At 50.8% G+C, this 19,363-nt stretch overlaps 1 long non-coding RNA gene across 1 annotated transcript in view; it reads left to right on the top strand.

Moving 5' to 3' along the window:
- The window catches only part of LOC138504701 (uncharacterized), a 275,906-nt gene extending 257,333 nt beyond the window's left edge, over nt 1–18,573 (top strand). The window contains exon 3 of the long non-coding RNA XR_011279911.1: nt 18,549–18,573. This is a non-coding gene — a long non-coding RNA (uncharacterized lncRNA). The remainder of the gene's footprint in view (nt 1–18,548) is intronic.
- Nucleotides 18,574–19,363: the final 790 nt, after the last annotated feature.

The following is a 19,363-nucleotide window of genomic DNA, read 5'->3' as shown; positions in this document are numbered from 1 at the left end:
CCCTTTCACCTGGCAGGAGTGAAGAACACTGTCGCCGACTCACTCAGCAGGGAGCTGCGCTCTTGCCACAAATGGGAGCTTCGGCAAGATGGTAGATCTCCTATTCCAACGGTGGGGCAAACCCCAGATCTATCTGTTCGCGACGGTGGCGAACACCAAGTGCTGGAAGTTCGCCAGCAGGTTTCCCCACCTGGGGAGCTTGGGGGACGCATTCTCCTTTTCCTGGGACGGCCTGTTCCTCTATGCACTCCCACCGTTGCCGTCGCTTGTGCGACTCATCAGTCAACTCAGACAGTCCCGGTGCAGGATGATCCTCGTCGCACCGGCGTGGCCGAGACAGATATGGTTCCCGCACCTTCTGGACATGTCAGTGTCCCCTCCAGTCAAGCTGTCGACGGACGCAGATCTTCTTGCCAGGGAAGGAGGCGTGATCCTGCATCACAACCCAGGATCGCTGTACCTGCAGGCCTGGCTCCTGCAGCACTAGAGTTCGGAGGCTACAATATCCCGGCAGACTGCAAGGAGATACTTGCCAATGCCAGGGCTTCCTCGATAAATGGAAGAGGTCCTCTGTCTGGTGCTGTGCACAGAAGATCAACCCTCTACGGATTACGGCCCCTCAAGTGCTGCTGTATTTGCTGTCGCTGCCAAGGCGGGGCTGGCGCATGCCTCCATCAAAATTAATCTGGCGGCTATCTCCCGCTACACCAGAACTCCGGGGCAGTCGTCGCTATGGACTGTTCCGCTCGTTCCCGCCGGTGAAGGCTCCAGCCCCGGCGTGGGAGCTCAACGTGGTGCTGACCAGGCTCATGGGTCCGCCATTCGAGCTTTTGCATTCGGCGCTGCTGAACTTTCTATCGTGGAAGACTGCGTTTCTTGTGGCCATCACCTCCGCACGACGAGTGGGAGAGATCCAGGCCATCTCCTGTAAACCCCTGTACCTGACATTCCACGAGACGAGGGTAGTGCTGAGGACACATCCCTCCTTCATGCCCAATGTGCCATCGGACTTCCATCTCAACGAGCCCTTGGTGTTGCCTGTTTTCTTCCTGTCGCCTTCGTCGCCCGCTAAGAAAACTTTGCACTCGCTGGATGTGGCTAGAGCGCTGAAGTTCTATGTGGACCGCACAAAGAGTTTTCGGAATACATCACAGCTGCTTGTGAACTTTGGCCCTGTGAACCAAAGGAAGGCCCTCTCCAAGGCTTCCATTTCCAGATGGCTCTCCGGCTACATCATGCACTGTCACCAGTTGGCAAACCACCCGTAGCCTGGTCGTCCAAGAGCCCATTCGACCAGAGCGATTGCTGCTACTACGACGTTCCTGTCTGGTGTGCCCCTGCTGGACATCTGCAGGGCTGCTACGTGGAGGCCGACGCACACCTTCACGGAATTATACTGCGTCGACTGGGTGGACAGGGAGGAGTCCAGAGTCGGTCAAGCAGTGCTGCGCAACCTGTTCGCTTGAAGGTGAGCCTGGTGAGGATGTAAAAGATGCTTAATGTTGAGTTGTTGAAATGCTTAATGTTGAGCCTTGCCACCTCCCGTGGTTGTACATGTGTGTACTGCTATGTATTCTTGTATTCATGAGCATGTGAATCCATGCCAGACCCCATGCTGGAGAAGGAACAAGTTACTTATCTGTAACTGTTGTTCTCCAGCATGGGTCTGGCATGGATTCACATGCGAACCCTCCCGCCTACCCCTCTGCGTCTCTTCTCTTGGTCCTACTGCCACTTTACATGCTACCAAATCTGAATATGGCTGCCAGAGGAGGGGCTTAGGTAGAGGGCAGTCATTTGCTGGGTGCAGTATGACCCAGAGACCAGTGATTGGTTATTAGGAGAAAGACAGTTCAGAAATGAAACTGAAACTGATATTTTCTTTTACGGAGGATTCCTAGTCTGACGACAGGGAATATTCATGAGCATGTGAATCCATGCCAGACCCATGCTGGAGAACAACAATTACAGGTAAGTATTGCCATTTTCGAATGGCGTTGAAATAGAAGGCGATATGACTACTTGACTGGTGCTTCAGGTAATGAAGCCTGCAATGCTGAAGGTTCCAACACTGAGCAAAATAGTAATGATTAATTTGAAAATGGCATTACTCCGATCTGACCTTGGGTATCCAGGATACTCTGCCGTGAGCACTATGGATTATGAAATGATTGCACAAAGAGATGTAGGTACTATTTGTAATGGCAACGGTGACTCTTATGACCACTGTGGATTGCACAATCCCACGTGCTGTCTCCTCTCCGCTGAGTGTATTCACTCCCCCCTCCGATAGCCAAGGAGGAGCTGACTCATAAGAGTGATGATAAGGTGGTCGTTGATGCCGTCACCGGACAGTTTGTGTTTCAGCAGGCATGTGAACTGCATAACACTCCATCTGTTGAGTATTCACCAACTACCACACCTAGGAAACTTTCTCCTGCAAGTGTTGATGCATCCAACAATGTAAGCTTTGTGAGTAAGAGTACACCAGAACTATTTGAAGCCCTAGAAAATGTGCTGACCACGTTAATCGACAAGTGTGAAAATATAGAACGGAAACTGGATGTCCACTCTGTATTGCTACATAAAAGCATAAACAGAGGTAGGAAGGTCCTGAAGGATAGTGGCACCAATACTATAGAAAGGAAGTTGCCATTGTTGGATGATATCATAACTATTGTAGATCGATCTGAACCTTTGAATGGCAGTAATAATAGATACACCACTATCGAAATTGATGATAACTCACCTAACAATGCTAATAGAATAGAGGCAAATAGGTAAATTAGCAAGTACACCAAGACAGACTGTGGGAAAAAAGAAAAAAAACAGTACTTTCAAGCAAGATGTACAGTAATAGGCCTTTGCGTTGTAATACCAATGATTGTATTGTAACAAAAAAAATCAGTGTTTAAAATAGACAGTGCTACACTTGATAAACCAGAACAAGAAATAACACCCAAGGTTCCTGCACTGAGGCCTTTGCCCCATGTAAGGAACCTAACTACACTGGCCCGTACACAGCCATGATTCATTCTAATACAGAGAATAAGATAAAAAACGTAATACAAAGGTTATTACAGAGAATCTAGAGAATGTGACAAAAAGTGTACTAAAAAACTGCCAGTACAACTTATATAAGATCTTTCTTAGTTCATTCAGAACTGGGAAAGGTACAGTGCCCACTGGAAGGTTGGACAGGAACCAATAAGTTAATTACTAAAAGAGAAAAGATAGCTAAGAAAGAAAATGGGATAGCTGATGTGGCACTGAGAGACCTAAAGACTATATTTAATGTACAGCAAGCAGAGCACCAGAATGACATTGATGGTCAGATCCCTCAACTAATACAGCTTCCTACTAATACTACCAAAAGTGTGAGTAAATCAGTCTGATTTGCAGAAGTTGTTAAGAAAGGCACAATAGGCAGCCCAGATGCAGAGAAAAGAGATTGGGCCTCATTCCGAGTTTTGCGGTAAGTATGGGTTTTTACCGGCATGGCGGAAAGACAGAGTCCGGTCTGGTACGACGCCGCAATTTATAGGCCATTCCGACTTCGCGGGCACGAGCTTTCCGCCATGCCGGTAAATCCCCTAGCGGCATACCGCTAAAGGGCCCGTAAAACCCCTTAGCGGCATGAAGCGAGACGGTCATTACAACACCGCCACCGAAGCTTCGCTTTCCGTTATTAGCGGTGACCGTAATTTACGGTATCCGTAAATTACGGTCACCGCTAATTAACGGATACGGAAATTACGTCATCGCACAGGAACGGGAAGGAGCGCGGCGGCCATCTTTAAAAACACAATCCACTGCCATCCTCTTAATACAGTACCCGGAGGTATATTTCGACCCTCAAAAAAGCCATCAGTGACCAGTATCATGCCGAAAGCACTGAAGAAAGGTGCCGCCCGCATCAGGAAGGAGCGTTTCACGCAGGACGAGCTCCAGGTCCTGGTGGACACCCTGCACGCAAATGCTGAGACAGTATTCAGCAGCGACATGCGTCGGCCGACCATTGCCAGGAAGAAGGAGATCTGGGACTTGGTGGCACAGAGGGTGAGCGCCGTAGGGAACACCCCCCGTACGACGAGGGACTGCAGGAAACGGTGGGATGACCTCCGTCTCAGGGTGCGGGCCATCCTATCGGGTAACCGAACACAGGCCCTGGAGACAGGAGGAGGCCCAGCTTCTCCAATCAAGATGATGCCCTGGGAGCAAACGTGTGCGGACATGATGGGCACTGAAGCCATAGAGGGGGTCGGCGAGATGGAGTTCGGTGCCCCGTCATCCGCAGATGGAGGTGAGTGTCATGAGTGAAGATAGTAAATGCATTCCCAATGTAAGGCACCGCCAAGGGCTGGGCAAGCAGTCACATCACGTATGGGAACCCCCCCCCCCCCTCCCATCAAATCATGCCGTCACAAGTAAGACCCAGGCTGATGCCAGGGGCAAGGCTCCAACCCATATTGGCCAGAGCACACAAAGAGGCAGCCAATGTGAGTCAGCACAGTACTCCACCAACATGAGTGACCCAGACACCTGCATGCATTTACCGTCCAAGCCCAGATCACTGTCCCACTCCCAACCCAAATGTCAACAAAACGCTGCAATCCCATTGTCATACCATAGGCTTGAAGAAATGCTGACCCCCAAATCATACCTCATGCCATTTCTCTCTTCCCCCCCACAGGCAGCGGCCATGAAAGTGAGGGCCAGGAAGCCACACAGCCCTGTACCTCCAGGGGCACAGCCAGGGAACAGCGTAAACCTGCAGGAAGGAAGAAGGCACAGGCAACACCACCTGCACCAGCAACCCCCATGGAGGCTGCACAACCCACACCCACACCCCTACCCATGCCTGCACTGCCGACGGAGACATGCCCCACGGTGCACTCAGAGGAGTCCAGTGTGGCAGGGGAGAATGCTGCCATGTGCCTCCCCGAGGAGCCAGATAGCCCGACATCTGTTCCCGTATCCGACGTGGAGGAGCCCCATGACATCGTGCACTGCCCAGACACCCCATCCTACAGTCAAGTTGCACACAGCGACTACGGGGAGAGTGACACCCCAGGCCTCACAGGCCAAGGAGCACCACCTGCCAGTCCTGGATCCACCTCCCCTGCAGAAAGCCCCGAAAGGGCTGCGGGCTCAACACCACGGCTGCCTAGCACATCTGCCACACCGGCCATGGATGGATTGCACTCCCAGCGCCTCACGGGCCTGATTGAGGACTTCATCCGGGACAACCGTGAATTCAGGTCGGAGTGGCACAATGACCTGCAGGCCCTGGGCGAAGTCATCACTGCCAACACAAACCGGCTCTGTGAGGTGCTGGGCCGGATCGCTGATGCCCTGGAGGCAGCACCCACCAGACCACAGCCCCAGTGGGAGTGCCCACCCTCACAGTGCTCCTCCACGCAGACCAGCCCTGTCCGTCGGTCAATGCGCACACTCCGCCGCCAGAACATGGATACCCCTGGCTCTGGAAGCACACAATGACCATACTGCCACACACAAGTGGCCTATGTTGCACTGATGGGACTATTGTGGGGTTGTTGTGGGGGGAGGCGGAGGGGGGGGACGGTGTGTGTGGGAGTTGGGGGGGAGGGGGAGGGGGGTGAGGGTGTGTGTGGGAGTTGGGGGGGAGGGGGAGGGTGGTGAGGGTGTGTGTGGGAGTTGGGGGGGAGGGGGGTGAGGGTGTGTGTGGGAGTTGGGGGGAGGGGGAGGAGGGTGGTGGTTTTGTTGTACACGTTCCTACATAAATGTTGAATACACTGGTTGTTCATTCCCAAAAAACAGAGTGGACATTGCTCATTTTGCTTGTGTCTTTTGATGTCGCACATTGCATGGTGTACATGTATCCCCACACCCAGTGCCCAATGTCCTCTCACCCTCACACCCTCAGCTGACTTGTGAGTCAGAAATATTGTCCAATCAATGATTGACGCACTGAACGTCCCTCCTGTGCATCGGTACCGTGCTGCTGTCCTGCCATTCCTTCCTCCTCCCCCTCATCATCATCTGGAGGTAGCAGTTCCACGTCAGGGGGCAGTGGCACGTTCCGACGGATGCACATGTTGTGTAGCATTACACATGCCATGGTGATCTTGGACACCTTCTCGTGGCTGTAGATGAGTGCCCCACCAGACCGGCTGAGGCAATGAAATCGTGCCTTCAACAGCCCGAAGGTCTGCTCTATCACCACCCGTGTACGGGTATGGGATCTATTGTAGTCCTCCTCGTGCCTGTTCTGTGGGTTGCGGACCGGGGTCATGAGCCACGGCTTTAGAGGGTAGCCAATATCACCTGCATGGAAGCGGAAAGGAGGTAATTGTGTGTGCATTCATGGTGGAGAATTGTACTAGTCTTACATGGCCGCAGGTGATTACTGGGATGAGTGTGCATCCCCCCCCCTTTCCCACCCAGGTGGGGTATGCATCCCCCCCCCTTTCCCACCCAGGTGGGGTATGCATCCCCCCCATTTCCCACCCAGGTGGGGTATGCATCCCCCCTTTTCCACCCAGGTGGGGTATGCATCCCCCCCCTTTCCCACCCAGGTGGAGTATGCAGGCGACCTACTCACAGCCCCAATGCACTGCCATGGCCCATTCAGGTTACTCACCAAGCAGCCAGGCACGTCGTCCGGCATGTCGCTCCATGTAGCGTGGTAGTTTGAGTTCCGCAGGACCAAGGAGTCATGAGTTGATCCGGGGTATCGGGCATTGCAATGTGTGATGGCTTTACTGGCATTACACACCATCTGGACGTTGATGGAGTGGTATTGCTTGCGGTTGCGATACGGCACCTCCATGGCATGCGGGACCATTAATTCCACGTGGGTGCAGTCGATGGCACCTATGCAATTTGGCATGCCTGTCAGTGCATGGAAGGCAGCTTTGGTGTCATATATCTCCTGGGGAGTACGGGGTAGGGATATGTATTCCCTTGTGTGGGTGAGGAGGGCATCCAGCACTTGTTTGAGTATCCGTGAAAATATGGGCTGTGAAATGCCATGCATGTGCCCCACTGTATGCTGGTAGCTGCCTGTGGCGAGGAAGTGGAGCACAGACACTACCTTCAGTAGAGGGGGGATGGCAGTGCGGATTTCTATGCGGCTCACTGTATCATCGTGTATCATGTCCACTATGCTGGTAATGATGTCCCAGTCAAGCCGGTACAGGGTGTGGATCTGCTCTGGTGTGAGGTTGAAGGGGGTGGCTCTGATGCGGGGGATTGGGGGCTGCCGGCGTGGTAATGGTGGCTGCACCGGTAGGGCATGCTGGGCCTGTCTCACCCTCCTTCTCCTCCTGTGTATCCTCTGTGGTGGGGGTTGTGGTTGTTGTAGTTGCTGTTGTTGTAGTTGCTGCCTTGCAAGCAGGGCCTCCAGCTCCAGGAATGCTGCTACAATTGGTATCATCTTGGTGTGGGAGGGGGTGTGGTGTGTGGGTGTGCTCCTTTTGTGCTGTGCCAGACTCCATTGCCTCCACCTGTGCTGATTGAGTGCACCTGTTCCTCTTGGAAACACTGCTCAGGGTCCTTAACACCTTCTCAGCGATGCCGGTATTTACTCCATGGCGGCAAGGTACTTTGCGGTCTTGTGGAGGCCGTTTTTTCCATGTCCACTTTACTTGGGATCAGCTCCGGTTTACGCCATGCCGCTAATTACGGCATGGCCTGTCGGGCGCGCGCCACTAAACCGCTATTTACGGCATCGTACTTTACGACGCCGTAAATAACGGTCTGGTGGGTCAGAATGGGCCGTAACGGGAAACGATGCCGGTATTCCTTTACCGGCATCATTTTTCCCTTACCAGCCAACTCGGAATGAGGCCCATTGTGTTAATATGACAGATGCTCTCCAATTTCAAGCAATTGAATCTATGAAAAATCAGGTAATATTGAATAGAAGTGCGATCCTGGAACTGTGTAGATCTATAGTTCCCCTTCGTATGGTAGCATCTAAAGATCAAAAAATAGTTGATTAGCTAGTCATTTCTTCTAAAGTAATTACCAATGTATGGTGTGTCGACAAACCGACACATGAATACATCTTAATTCATAGTAACCTATTTGAAAAATTGGGGTGCACATGCAAGGAAACCCTGATGCCCAAAATTAAATATCTAAAAGGTTCTGTGAGTACTATAAGTGAAGGAAATACACAGATTCCTGTGATTGACACATTTGAAAGAACTCCAGAGATAACTGTAAAAGAATATCCAGTGAGCTAAACCATGTTACAGTATGTACCCTGATGCATTGAATTGTAAAACAAAAAAAAAGAATATCCAGTGAGGAGTAATAATGATTCTAAAAGCACCTCTAAACCTTCTGAAGGTGATGTCCCCCCATTGATGGATATTGGCAGTGACTGCCGGTATAATTTAAAAGTTACCTGGAGTCTCGATCTCAATGACATCAATATAATATCATGGAATACACGTGGTAATTCACACTGCGTGTCAGATAATGGTTTACTCGAGTTTATCCTGCATGTTAGTATAGGCCCTTGTATTGTGGTACACCCATCAATATCACATTCAGTATAAAGCCACATTTCCTGCAGTGCCCCTATACTAAACTATAGCAGCACTGCAGGAAATGTGGCTTTATACTGAATGTGATGTTGATGGGCGTACCACAATACATAGTTTAGCCACAAAAGGTGCAAGAGGCCGGCCTGCTGACCTCGATTAGACATCCCTGGACAGGCCAGAATACCATCTGGTCCACGTCCATGGTTCTAGCAGTGTTGGCGAAGTGTAACCAATTGATGTTTCCCAGCGTTATGATAGTGAACATCTATAATCCACCTAATGGCCTGTATAATAAAGAAAATATAGCTACAATAACAAGTATACTGGATGAATATAACTCCTATATTCCTGTCATTAATCTTGGAGATTTTAACGCCCAGATTAGAATGGTGAATGATCAATCTATAGATAAACAGAGATCTGGCCCGACGGAACCTCTAACACCCATGGAAAAACTTGGGCTAAGCTATTCCTTAAATATCAGCTAAAGATGTTAAATGGTGCCATGATAAGTGACCCTAACCGCAGTGTGACACGGATCAGTGGCTCATGTGTGTCAACTATTGATTATATCTTCACTAACAAAAGTGCATATGCAGCAACACTGGGCATGGTAGTAGGCTGCCGTGAAGAAAGTGATCATCTTCCCCTGCATCTGTTGTTACCTACGAACCATATATGTAGTGAATATCAACTGAATGGAAATATAGGTGTAAATAATGGCGGGAATCAGATTATATGGAATCCAGTTAAATTAGAAAAAGGCAAACTGATTGCAGAGCAAGAGTTAGTGAAATGTATTGGCTGTATGACCTGTATGCAGGACATCAGACAAAATGAAATGATACCAGCATTTGAAGAAATAGTTGTGGCTATAAAAACTGTAACGACTCAAAGACGCACATACCAAAGTAATTATGAGAGATGGAACTCTACCCATGATAATAAGAATCTATTTGATGAAGCTATTATAAAAGGCTAAAAAACAACTTAGATCTGCATTTAGAGAAATTAAGAATAGTGGCAGTAAAGATGCCACAATGAATATTAGATTAGCCAAAAAAACATACCGTACATGGCTTCGGTCCCACCGTACTCAGAAAGCAAATGAGGTATGGCGGACTGTTGCTCTGTTTGCGAAGAATAACAATAGCGAAGGAATTTGGGCTGTAATCCACAGCACCAAGAAAAAAAAAATCTACCCCTGAATAGTATTGCAGAGAAAGATTGGATATCACATGTAGATAGAACACTTGGTGCCTATTCGTCGGAAGAAACTAATACATTGTTCTCCAGCATGGGGTCTGGCATGGATTCACATGCTCATGAATATTCCCCGTCGTCAGGCTGGGAATCCTCGGTAAAGAAAAAACCAGTATCAGTTTCGTTTCTGATCTGTCTTTCGTAGTAATAACCAATCACTGGTCTCTGCGTCATACTGACCACAGCCAATGACTGCCCTCTACCTAAGCACCGCCTCTGGCAGCCATCTTCAGATTTTTACCGCACGTTCATGTGTTGGGATCCTCGTGCTATTGCTCTCGAGCATTAGTGCTATTTTTTCACGTTTTTTCTCAAAAACTTCTTTTTTTTCGGTCAAAAGAGCCTCAAGCTCCACCGACTCTCCATCCGATCAACGGGGACCCGTGTCGGATTCGTCTGCGCCCCTCAAGGGTGAAGATTTCGTCGAGCTACGCTTTTGGAGGACTCCAGAAGCTTCTCAGGCCCGGACATGGCCCAGGAGAAGGGAAGCTCGACGCCCGGAAAGCTGTTCAGGGTCTGCCCTGGATGCCAGCTGCAGAACGTCTTTAAGGAGGACGAACACTCCTTTTGTCTCTACTGCTTACATGAGGACAAGACGCACGTGGAGAAGGACTGTGCGTTTTGCGGCAATATGTCGGAGCGGACCATGAAGGACCGCCATCAACGTCTCGCCAACTGGCTGGAAGGTAAGAGCCCGTCAGGCGAGAAGAAGAGGAAGAAATCCGAGCGGTCTTCTAAGACCTTTGAGGACGCCCCGGCGACGGGGGTCCAACACAAGGCCAAGCACCGCGAGTCCGCTGGCACCGGGAGCGCCGAACGGTCGGGCTCTACGGGCGCCAGGCAGGGCGCACCCTCCCCGGCACCTTCAGCCACGAGCCAACGCTCTGGGTCGGGTAAGAGGAAGGGCGAGCACCCGGCGAAGCTCCTGGAGAGGCCCCGGTCGAGCTCGAAGGCCCCATCGGAGGGGGAGCGAGGCAGTGTCCCCCCCCTCAAGGATAAGGCGGTGAGCGCACCTAAGGTGGTGAAGGCCTTAATCCATCCGGCCAAGCTCTCTATTGATACTGTTGCGGCGGCCCTGGCTCAGCCTGTGGAGGCTACACCAGTGGTGGCGACCTCGGGGCTCAGAGTCTCCCTGCCACCTCGGAGGGAGTCCTCTTTTGTGCCCATCGATAGGACCCCCGTGAACTCCCCGGCGGGGAAGAAAAAGGGTGGGCAGGGCGTCGTCGTAGATTCGGCTTCAACCTCGGAGGAAGAGCTGATCGAGGTCTTAAGCCACGGCCTTGGCGTGGAAGAAGACCGGCCCGTCGGGATGGATCCCGACGCAGGTGACGACGACATCGTCGACGGGGCCCCTGATCGCCCGTCGGATTCCCCTCTGCCAGCGCCGCAAGACAACTCGGCGACCATTTTGTTGGCTATACAGTCCTTATGCTCAGAGATAAGGACGAGACTACCGTTGCCGACGGAGGAACCTCTCCCGTCGGGGGATCCTGAACCGGGACCTTCTGGTGTTCCCCCGCCAAGAAAAGAAGGATTCACCCTCCACCTCCTTTTCAGCCATCGCGCCCCGTCCAGCCCTCCTCCCCGTCCACCCAAGGGGATGATACGGGGACTGACACGGCAGCGACGGGTACGGACGACGAGGTATACGACGAGGATCTACCGTCGTCACCTCCCACCAGGGCTTCTCCGCCCGACGAGATTGGATCGTTCCACTCCATGATCGCCAGGGCATCCGAGCTTTTCCAACTCTGCCCTGAGGAGAAGAAAAAGTAAGGATTCCTTTATCAACGGCGCGAGGCCAAGAGGAAGACGGTCCTCGCGGTGCCTCTACTGGACGACATTTGGGATGAGGGCCTCGCCCTCCTCAAGAACCCTTCCACGACGCCAGCTAGAAGAGACCGGTACGAGAAGAAGTACCGGGTCCCGGACGCGGCTCCCCTGTGCCTCCGGGCGCAGCCTACCCCGGACTCCGTCGTCTCCGCGGCGGCCAGGAAGAAAGCGGGGGGGGGGGTGCGGCCTCCACATCGACTTCCCCACCGGACGGCGAGTGAAAGAAATTGGACGCTATGGGACGCAGGGTCATCTCGTCTGCAGCGACGACGATTAAAGCGGCTCGCTACGACAGGGAGCTATGGTACAAACTGGCTCCCCTGCTGGACTTCCTACCGGACGACAAGAGGGCGGATGCCCTGGAGATCCTACAGGAAGGTGAGGTGGCGTCGGACCACGCCATCACTATTGCGACGGACATCGCCGACACTGGGTTTCGCCAGTTGGGCAACGGCGTGTGCCTTAGGCGGCGTGGATGGCTCAAGGCTACGGACTTCCGTCAAGACGTACAGACCAGAGTCCTGGACATGCCGTTCGATGGGAACAACCTGTTTGGGAAAACAGTGGACGATTCCCTTCAGGCCATTAAAGCGGACACTGAGACGGCCCGGGCCCTTGGGGTTCTGCAGCAACGACGGACGCCCTTTCGGAGCAGCGGAGGCAAGGGCGCCTCCAAAGGTTCCGGCGGCGGTTTCTCCACCTACCGTCAAGCGGCCCGCTCGTCGTCTCAGGAGGCCTACAGAGGACGAGGCAAGTCTGGCGGACCCCGCCGTCGTCGCCAAGGAGGTCAAGGCGGCAAAGCCTCGTCGAAACAGGATTGAACCGGCCGTGGGGTCAGGCCCCCACCGAAGCACCCCGGTGGGAGGCCGGCTGGCGAGCTTCGTCAGCGTGTGGGAGTCCATCTCCACCGACCGTTGGGTGCTGGACGCCTTAGCCCGGGGCCACGCGCTCGAGTTTCAAAGAAGGTGCCCGCGCGTCCCCCCGTGGCCAGGAAAGAGCTTCACGTCCCTCAGCTTCTCCTGGAGGTAAAGGCGATGCTCAGGAAGGGCGCCATCGAACTCGTCCCAAAGAGGCTTCGGGGCTCCGGAGTTTACTCGAGATACTTCCTCGTGAAGAAGAAGACGGGAGGATGGCGCCCCATCCTAGACCTGCGACGTCTGAACAAGTTCATCAAGGCGCAGAAGTTCCGGATGGTCACCCTCCAGCACGTCCTGGGTCAGCTGGAGGAAGGAGACTTCCTGTCGTCGTTGGATTTGGATTCCATATTCCCATCCTAAAGGGGCACCGAAAATTCCTCAGGTTTGTGGTCCAAGGGCGTCACTACCAGTTCAAAGCCCTCCCCTTCGGACTACGGTCGGCACCCAGGGTATTCACCAAGTGCCTTGCACCGGTGGCGGCGCAGCTGCGCCGCGAGGGGATCCACGTCTACCCCTACCTGGACGACTGGCTCATCCGAGCCAAGACGAGGGAGCTCGCCGTGGAGCACACGGCAAGGACCGTCCAACTTCTCACGGACCTGGGATTCTCCGTGAACTACGCCAAGTCCCACCTGGTACCCGCGCAAAACGCACTGTTTCTGGGAGCGAAGCTCGACACAGTGTCCCTTCTGGCCTCCCAGTCGGAGGAAAGGACCAGGTCCATCCTGGGCAAGGTACAGCGGATGTTGGTTTCCGACGCGGCCAAGGTGAGGTCCATCAAGTCCCTCCTCGGAATGATGTCTTCTTGCATCTACCTCATTCCCATGTGCAGGCTCCGGATGCGCCCGTTGCAGGAGTTCCTGGACGCGTGCTGGATCCAAACGACGGGCGGCTTCGAGGAGAGGATCACACTCGACGAGAGTTTCCGCCGAGCGGTCCGGTGGTGGGGCACCCGCGCGCATCTGACGGCGGGCATGGACTTCCAGACCCCAGACCACCAGGAGACAGTGACCACGGATGCCTCCCTGGAAGGGTGGGGAGCGCACACCGAAAATCTGCACGCGAGAGGCCTTTGGCTCCCGACGGAGAAGTCCCTCCATATCAACGTCCTGGAGCTCTGTGCAGTGTTCTGGGCCCTCAGGTCCTTCCTTCCGTCCCTCAAGGGCAAGGTGGTGAGGATCTTCACCGACAACACCACCACCATGTTTTACATCAGGAAACAGGGCGGAACCAGGTCCCCAGCACTGTCCAAGGAGGCGCAGGACCTGTGGCATTGGGCCGTCGCCCAAAGGATGTTTCTGGTGCCGTTTCATCTGGCAGGGATAAAAAACACCATCGCCGACTCACTCAGCAGGGAGCTGCGCTCGTGCCACGAGTGGGAACTACGGCAGGATCTAGCGGATCGCCTCTTCCGACGGTGGGGCACACCCCAGATCGACCTGTTCGCGACGGCGACGAACTCCAAGTGCCGGAGGTTCGCCAGCAGGTTTCCCCAGGCGAGGAGCATGGGCGATGCTTTCTCGTTCCCCTGGGAGGGCCTGTTCCTCTACGCGTTCCCTCCTTTGCCACTGCTAATCCGGCTCGTCAACCAGCTCAAGAGGTCACGGTGCAGGATGATCCTCGTCGCACCTGCGTGGCCGAGGCAGATATGGTTCCCGGACCTTCTGGACTTGTCAGCGTCCCCGCCAATCAAGCTGCCGGTGGACGCGGATCTACTCTCCAGGGAAGGAGGCGCCATCCTCCACCACGACCCGAAATCGCTGAACTTGCAGGCCTGGCTCCTGCAGCGCTAGAGTTTGGAGGATACGACATACCGGCCGACTGCAGAGAGGTTCTTGCAAAGGCCAGGGCGTCCTCGACTCTTAAATGCTACGGACACAAATGGAAGAGGTTCTCTGTCTGGTGCCACGCACAGAAGATTAACCCTCTACGGATTACGGCTCCCCAGGTACTGCCGTACCTGCTGATGCTGGCCAAAGCTGGACTGGCACACACGTCCATCAAGATTCATCTTGCTGCGATCTCCCGATACACCATGAACCACGGGCCGGACGTCCTTGTGGTCTCATCGTCTGGTGAAAGAGTTCATGAAGGGACTGTTCAGATCGTTCCCGCCGGTGAAGGCTCCGGCCCCGGCGTGGGAGCTCAACGTGGTGCTGACCAAGCTCATGGGACCTCCGTTCGAGCCTCTGCACTCGGCCCCGTTGAAGTTTCTGTCGTGGAAAACAGCGTTTCTTGTGGCCATCACCTCCGCACGACGGGTGGGAGAGATCCAGGCCCTTTCCTGCAAGGCCCCGTACTTGACTTTTCACGACACGAGGGTAGTGCTCAGGACGCACCCCTCCTTCATGCCCAAGGTACCGTCGGACTTCCATCTCAACAAACCCTTGGTGTTGCCTGTGTTCTTCCCGTCGCCTTCGTCGTCGGCTGAGAGGACTTTGCACTCGCTGGATGTGGCTAGAGCGCTGAAGTTCTACGTGGACCGCACGAAGTGTTTTCGGAAGACGTCACAACTCTTTGTGAACTTTGGACCTGTCAATCAGGGGAAGGCTCTCTCGAAGGCTTCCATTTCCAGATGGCTCTCCGGCTGTATCATGTACTGTCATCGGTTGGCAAACCGACCGCTGCCTGGCCGTCCGAGAGCCCATTCCACCAGAGCGATCGCAGCTACCACGGCGTTCCTTTCTGGTGTGCCCCTGCTGGACATATGCAGCGCTGCTACGTGGAGGTCGACGCACACCTTCACGAAATTCTACTGCGTCGATCGGGATTCCAGGGAGGAGTCCAGGGTCGGCCAAGCAGTGCTGCGCAACCTGTTCGCCTGAGGTGAGCCTGGTGAGGAGGTAAGATGCTTAATGTTGAGTTTGATGTAATGCTTAATGTTGAGCCTTTGCCACCTCCCGTGGTTGTGCATGTGTGTACTGCTATGTATTCTTTATTCATGAGCATGTGAATCCATGCCAGACCCCATGCTGGAGAAGGAACAAGTTACTTACCTGTAACTGTTGTTCTCCAGCATGGGTCTGGCATGGATTCACATGCGAACCCTCCCGCCTACCCCTCTGCGGCTCTTCACTTGGTCATACTGCCACTTCACGTGCTTCCAAATCTGAAGATGGCTGCCAGAGGCGGTGCTTAGGTAGAGGGCAGTCATTGGCTGTGGTCAGTATGACGCAGAGACCAGTGATTGGTTATTACTACGAAAGACAGATCAGAAACGAAACTGATACTGGTTTTTTCTTTACCGAGGATTCCCAGCCTGACGACGGGGAATATTCATGAGCATGTGAATCCATGCCAGACCCATGCTGGAGAACAACAGTTACAGGTAAGTAACTTGTTCCTTATTTTGTCCCCTGGAAAGGTAAATACACTCTTGATACCTTGATTAACTTGATTAAGAACTTGCGTAGCTCTAGAGCACCAGGCCCAGATGGAGCCTGCAATGCCCTTATAAAGATGTCTCCTGAGAAATGGGTGGTGGCATTGCATATCTTGTTCCAATGGATAGGAGAACATGGTACAATAGCGGCATTTTGGCCAGAGAGCATAATTCTCCCGGTCCACAAAAAAGGTTCATGGAAAGTCCCCGGAAACTATAGGATGCTAGCAATGCTAGACATCCCTGCAAAGATTTTTGCCAAAATTCTCCTGATTGAATTAAACCAGTGGATAGATAAATTTAATGTACTGCCACCTAATCAATCCGGTTTTAGAAAGCAACTTCTACTACACATAACATAGTCAACCTGGTGACATCTATTGAATGCTCCTGGAAAATCCGTAATCTTCCCGTATTTGCTGCTTTCATAGATTTTACAACAGCATTTGATACTATAATATGGGAGAGACTATGGTTGAAATTGAAAACATTGGGAATACCAGCCGGTTTATTAGGCATAATTCAATTATTATATAGGGAAACAACTGTAAGAATGCGCCTTGACAATGAAGGAATGCTATCCGCTTCAATAAAAACCATGCAAGGAGTTAAGCAAGGCTGCATCCTTGCAGCTACTTTATTCAATTTGTATTTTACCGACTTCATGGCAGGTCTACAGGCCATAATAGCAGATGACATTAAAATAGCCACTGCGAGACTGGGATGGTTGGGTTATGCAGATGACCTGTTACTTATAGATTATACTCCTAAAGGCCTAAAAAATAAATTGACGGCCTTGTCAAATTTTGCAAGACTGAATGGCCTAAGTATTAACATCAGTAAAACCAAAATCTTACCATTTGTAGGTAAGGCTAAATGTCCTCGCTCCATTAACTACAGGTGGATGATTATGGGTCAATCTATTGAGGTAGTAAGATGCTACAAATACCTCGGCGTAATAATCAAGCATAAGCTTAGCTGGAAGCAACATTGGATGAACATAAAACTGTAATGTATGAAAACTGCTATGTCTCTAAGCCATTTCATTGGTCAACAAGGTGGTTTTTCAGTCAATACAATCTTGTTGCTATATTAATCAAAAGTGTGATAGTGCCTATTGTATGCTGCAGAAATACGGGGAGTAGGATTTGCTAATGAAATAAATCGGTTTGAAGCAAAATTACTAAAGATTTTATTCAGAGTGCCTAAATCATTACCCATAGACTATGGGGGTCATTACGACCCAGGCGGTAAGTACGCCAACTTTACCACCATGGTGTAAACTACGTTTACACCATGGTGGATGGCGGATTTACCGCCCCATTCCAAGGTGAGTAGGGCAGTAAATCCCCATTTCCCATTTTCCCTTCCCCATTCCCATTTTTGCCCCATAGGGCATAATGGGAGTGGGGTAGGCGCTAATTACGCCACCGTAAATTACGGTGGCGTAATTAGCATCATGGCGGGTTAGCGCCATGGATTTTAACGGCTGCTAAAAGCAGCCGTTAAAATTGGAATCAGGCGTTAAGGGTTAACGACGGCGTTAACCCTTAACGCCTGGGTCGTAATGAGGCCCAATCTCTTATTAGAGTGTCATTTTATGGGTACCACAGACATTTTAGAATATAAAAACGGTATGTTATATGTTAAAATATGCACTTTAACTAATAATACCTTTTATTGTGGAACTAATGAAAGGCTTTGAGAAAAAAGCAATCTTGTTGGATGCTGGTATTATAGCAGTGATAAGCGGAGTGTACTTCAAGTGCGCTAAAGAGAATGCATACATGTGGTTGCAAAATACCCACGCTAAGACCAAACGTTTATTGAAATGAGCCATCTTTAACTTTGCGCAAGAACGTGACATGATTAACTTGGCGACTAAAGCTAATAGTGGTCTGTTTTCGGAATTTTTGTCTACCGATTTAAAAAAGCCAATATATCAAGCAGCTTATCCATACTGTGGCACTACAAGGCAGTACTTATTATTCAAATTTAACATGCGAAATAAGCTGGAGGTCTTGGGAGCAAAACTGGAATTTGTCAAGCACTTGAGATATTGCAGACTGTGTGAGAAATTAACCATAGAGACAGCTGAACATATACTATGTCACTGCGAAAGTCTCAATTCCTTAAGAGACAAATACCTGAAGGCGTACGGTAACAGCTATAATGACGTCAATATGTATAATAGATGGCAATTATTACTCTCTGGAAATTATCAGAACTTGATGTTCCACATGATGACATTTTATGAACTTGTCTTATCTATTTTAACAGAATTGGCTGTTGGCACGTTGTTTTAAATGAGTTTTACATGTATTTTAGCCTTTACTGAGGTAATTATGATGCTCTGTTTCTTCGTCCTATGATGAATTGTATTTTATGTAATGTTGTTTTTATATGTTAAGCCTTGGGGCAGTGCGCATATTAAATAAATATTTATTCTATTTAACACAAAGTTTTCCATAGTCTGGCTATCATAGCAGAGCTATTGTCAAAGGTATGTTCCTATGAAACAGTAGACAGTACTCATTCTATGCACATTTTGATGTGTTTTGTGAGAGAAATATTTTCACTTAGAGTGCATATTGTTTTTTTTTTCTTTTCCAGCATGCAAAGTATTCATCTGAAACTGGTAAGTTGAGTTACTGTTCTTTGCAAAGTAATCAAATAAATAGGTTCTTCATGGTGCATTTTCTCAAAAAAACGTTTATTTAACATACTGTGGGAAATGGCATATGCATAAATACAAAGATCACATTTCAAGTGGATAACATGACGGGTTACATAATACCATATGTTCTGCACAACAAAAGAGATCCAGAACCTTAGAATCACATCCCACCATACTACTTTTGAGTCTTCATAGGTTTTTTAATGCTGAGTTTTACAACATACATATTGTTGTTTTGAATGAGACTCAAAATCGACCCTAACGCTTACTCATTGACATACAGCAAGGATCCCAGGATAAGTTATAGCCGAATTGTAGTTGAACATCATGCTCTCCCTTCTTCACGACGGGTTGGGTAAGTAAGCATGCACAGCAGCCTGAACCTTGAAAAAAGCTTCTCTGAAGGAAGCGGGGACTTTTTAGTGGGGGCTGCCACTCACCAACATCCCTCCAGGCACTGTAAGGGTGCAGACGTAAGGCTCGGACACAATGTTGGCATATTTCTGGATACAAACATTAAATAAGAAAATGTTGGAAAAATGCTTCTCTATCCCTAAAGCTAACATGGGTTTTCCTACCTCAAAAGAAACTAGTGAAATTGTCAGGAAGTCTGAAAATTAAGAGTCTGTCACTGTCATGTCCAAAAACCTGCTTCTGACCCTAACGCTAATAATCTACAATAACTGTGCAAGTATGGTCTCTTCTTATAGTCAAGTCTTCTTTCAATCCAGAAAAAAGTTCCCAGTCTTTC

This window comes from Ambystoma mexicanum, chromosome 11, assembly GCF_040938575.1.
Source record: "Ambystoma mexicanum isolate Mex_15411 chromosome 11, UKY_AmexF1_1, whole genome shotgun sequence".
Taxonomy (NCBI): domain Eukaryota; kingdom Metazoa; phylum Chordata; class Amphibia; order Caudata; family Ambystomatidae; genus Ambystoma; species Ambystoma mexicanum.
The sequence above is the reverse complement of the archived record's forward strand: the minus strand, read 5'-3'. Positions and strand labels throughout refer to the sequence as shown.